The sequence below is a fragment of the Cherax quadricarinatus genome, unplaced genomic scaffold (genome assembly GCF_038502225.1).
Source record: "Cherax quadricarinatus isolate ZL_2023a unplaced genomic scaffold, ASM3850222v1 Contig523, whole genome shotgun sequence".
In the NCBI taxonomy this organism is placed as follows: domain Eukaryota; kingdom Metazoa; phylum Arthropoda; class Malacostraca; order Decapoda; family Parastacidae; genus Cherax; species Cherax quadricarinatus.
The window spans coordinates 45,421-49,962 of record NW_027195549.1 but is presented as its reverse complement, the minus strand read 5'-3'; positions in this window follow the sequence as shown (position 1 = coordinate 49,962).

Sequence of the window (4,542 nt, the reverse complement as noted above, 5' to 3'; positions counted from 1 at the left end):
ATTTTCCCACTATGGAGGTTAGGCTTATTGGTCTATAGTTCGAAGCTAAGGACCTGTCACCTGTTTTGAAAATAGGTATCACATTTGCCATTTTCTACTTATCTGGCACCATGCCAGTTTGTAGTGATATGTTGAAAAGATTAGCCAAAGGTGTGCTAAGCTCCTCTTTACATTCCTTTAGAACCCTTGCATACAGTTCATCAGGGCCTGGGGATTTGTTAGGTTTTAATTTATCTATTTGCCTAAGGACCATGTCACTTGTGACCCTAATCGTGCACAGTTTATTATCGTCCTGTTCTACATAATTTATCATTACTGGAATATCGCTGGTATCCTCCTGTGTAAAAACTGAGAGGAAGTATGTGTTAAAAATTCTACACATTTCCTTATCACTGTCAGTGAGCTGACCCGAGGAACTTTTGAGTGGGCCTATCTTGTCCCTGATCTTACTTCTGTATACCTGAAAGAATCCTTTTGGGTTAGTCTTCGATTCTCTTGCAACTTTAACCTCATAATCTCTTTTTGCTTTTCTAATTCCCTTTTTTATTTCTCTCTTTAACTGAATATATCGATTTCTTAATTGCCCCTCTCCTCTTTTGATTTGCCTATATATGCCTCTCTTTTGACCAATCAGATATTTTAATCTATTGTTCATCCATTTAGGATCATTTTTGTTTGATCTGATTTCCCTATTTGGAACATAATTTGACTGAGCAGCTAGAACTATGCCCTGGAAAGCATCATATCGGCAACCATCACCACCTACCTGACCCTTAGTCAGGTCATTCCAGTTCAGCCCACCTAAGTAATTTTTCAGTCCTATGAAATCAGCCAAGCGAAAGTCAGGGACGGAGACTTGATTGCCATTATTTGGGGAATTCCATGATATATTAAAACTGAGTGATTTGTGATCACTTTCCCCAAGCTCATCATTAACCTCAAGATTATTAATTAGTGTTTCCCTACTGGCAAGAACCAAGTCAAGGAGGTTATTTCCCCTAGTTGGCTCTGTCACAAACTGTTTTAAAAAACAATCCTGAATCGTATCAAGAAAGTCACCTGACTCTAAATTTCCTGTCAAATTGCTCCAGTCAATCTGTCTGTAGTTGAAATCTCCCATTAGCACAACATTTTCGTATGTAGATGCCTTACGAATTTCGTCCCATAGAAGTTTACTGCACTCCCTATCAAGATTTGGGGCCCTGTAAATCACACCCAAAATTAGTTTTTCTCGGCCCTCGAGAAGCTGTAACCAAACAGATTCAGTGGCTGACACTTCTAATTTAATATCTTGTCTAACACAACAATTTAAATTGTCTCTGACATACATCGCTACTCCACCACCTTTCCTGTTGACCCTGTCAGTGTGGAATAATTTATAGCCTTGTATGTGACATTCAGAGGGCATCTCTCTATCTTTCAGATTGAGCCAGGTCTCTGTTATAGCAATAATATCTATGTTTCCTGCACTTGCAATTAATCTTAGCTCATCTATCTTATTTCTTACACTCCTGCTATTAGTATAGTAAACCTTAAGGGAGCTAGTCCCTTGCTGCCCTCTGCTGTCCCCCTTTGTTTGCTGACCTGATCTATTGTCTTTATTTATAACTTCATGCTGAATGCCTTTTATACATTTACTGTTTCCAACCCTAGTGTTGCAACCTGCTTGTTTCCCACACACCCATACCTCTATCTTCCATCAGTTTAAAATCATAGGCATTTCACCAATGGCCTTCTCAATCGAGTCTGCAAGTGCTACCACCCCTGCCCCAGAGAGATGTACCCCATCCCTTGCATACATATCATGTTTGCCATAAAAGTTGTTCCAGTTGTCAATGAATGGGATTGCAAGTTCCTTGCAGTATCTGTCTAGCCAGCAATTTACACCAATTGCCCTAGACAACCATTCATTTCCTACTCCCCTTCTAGGCAAGATGCTACATATTCCAGTCACTATCGAAAAGCATCATTCCCTCAATTCTTGTAGTGGTACTGTCATTCTACCCCATACCATAGTCCAACAGAATTTCCAGACATGTGGCAGTGACATTTTCAAACAGCTGGAACTCCAAGATCTCCCAATTCTCTAGGTAGGCACTTATGTTCTTCCTGCCCGCGGGCTGAGACGATACCCTTGCAGTGTGGCTTGTTTAACTTTTGACAGCCATGAAATTCCATTCTCTGTTTATGTAGCAGGACATCAGTTACAAGTTCGAAAGGTGATCCCTACACTGCAACAGTGTAGAAATTGCTGGCGATTTGGCCACCCAGCGAAATATTGCAGATCTATAGCCGAATGCCCCGTCTGTGGTGCTGATGACCATTCTAATATGTCTTACAGTCGACCTCCCTCTTGCATTAATTGTCATGAGGCTCAACCTTCATACACTCGCCGTTGCCAGGTCTACTTAAATGAGCGGGAAATTCGTTGCCTCAAAGAGGCAGGTCTCCCTTATGCTATGGCAATTTCTCCTCTTTAAGGGGGGCTCCTTGGCATGGTGAAGAGGCTCTTGGTCTGAGGAATTAGACCTGTCAGTCTCCTTCCTCAGACTGAACCTAATTACCCCCCAATCCTCCCTTCCCTCTCCCATCCTCCCCATCCTCCCCTTTTTCCTTTCTTCCTCCTCCTCCTTACCCCTCCCTTTTGCCCTTCCTTTTTTGGCCTTTGGGATTTTTTCCCACAGGCGCGCTAGTTCCTATGTAGGGGAAAGGGTACCGGGGTCCATCCCATTCCATTGAGGTTCTTGGCAGTGGCGTAGTTTGCCATGGAATCTGGATTGCCTGGGGATTTCCCGATCCCTCTCCGGTATCCTGGAGTGTGGCTTTGGGTGTCTTTTGGGCGACGGGTGTATCTCTGGAAGCCACCTTTCAGATTCCGGGGGTGGTGGCCAAAGGAGGTATGCTTTGTGGCAGATATCCGGCCGCCCTTTCTTTTGTCCACCGAGGTAGCTCGGCAAATGTGAGGTTGCTATCATGGATTGCTGGTTTACTGGCATGATGGGTAGGGTATGGCACAGGTTCCATGCTGCATCTGCTGAGGTCCTCTTGGGTGCAGAGGGAGATTTCTGGCCCTTTCATTCCTCCTAGGAACTATCCCTCCCCGGTCCCCCCTTTTTTATTCTTTTTTTATTTTTATTTTCTTTTCTTCTTTCTTTTTTTTCTTAAAAACGAAAAGAAAGAAGTAACCTAACCATGGAGTACCCGATCCATGACCCGCTACCCCAGGGCCTCTTATTGTTACCGCACCCCGTTTTGACTTTGCCTCATCTTTTGGCCACTCTTCGGACATTCCTAAGGCTCTGTACCTCTTGTTGGTGCTGTTTCCTCACCCGCTTCAGGTACCGGGGCTTCCACTGACTCCTTCGATTTGCCTGACCTCTGCTTTCCTTAGACTATGCTTCCGGCTTCTCACTCTACGGTGCAGTGATTTTCGAATCGCCAGCTCATCCCATGTCAGACGGACTCTGGTCCCACTTCTAAATGTCAACGACAATCTCCTAATGATGTTACCTCGTTACCTTCCCTTTCTACTCAGAAAAGACCGACACGTCATGCACTCCCTCTCCACACTCAGTTTCAGACCACACAATGGACTAAATTCTTTACATTAAGACCGACATTTTCTACTGCCTATCTTTCCGACCATAGTATTGGCAAAGCGCTCCTATGCCACGTTGGTAGAGATATTTCCTTTCATGCTCTTAAGAGTGGTACGTGCATCATCACAGTCCAGAATTCTACCGAAGCTCATGATCTTTCTCTTCTTTCACATATCGATACTATTCCTATCACTATGGAAAAACATCATTCCATAAATTCTTGTAGTGGTACTGTTATTCTGCCCCATACTACAGTCCAACAGAATTTCCAGACATGTGGCACTGACATTCTCGAACAGCTGGAACTCAAAGATCTCCCAATTCTCAAGGTAGACACTTGGGTTCTTCCTGTCCGTGGGCAAAGACAATACCCTTGCAATGTGGGTCGTTTAACTTTTGACAGTCGTGAACTCCCATCCTCTGTTTATGTAGCAGGACATTGGTTACATGTTCGGAAGGTGATCCCTACACTGCAACAGTGTAGGAATTGCTGGCAATTTGGCCACCCAGCAAAATATTGCAGATCTATAGCCGAATGCCCAGTCTGTGGTGCCGATGACCATTCTAATATATCTTTCAGTCGAACTCCTTCTTGCCTTAATTGTCATGAGGCTCACCCTTCATACTCTCACCATTGCCAAGTCTACTTAAATGGGTGGGAAATTCGTTGTCTCAAACAGGCAGAAGGTCTCCCTTATGCCATGGTGGTTTCTCATCTCCGCCTCCAAGGGAGACTGCCCCATGTTTCTTACTCTTGTGTTTCAAAGCATCCCCCCACTTCTGGGTTCACATCTTCTGCAGCCTCCTCTGCGGTTGCCAGTCCCATAGTCACTCCTGTATCTAATTCTTTTGTTATCCTGGGCTCAGACGTCCCTACTTCAACTCCTCAGTCTGTCCTCACTTCTTCGTGTCCTCCCTCACAAACCCCGGTATTGACAAGGCC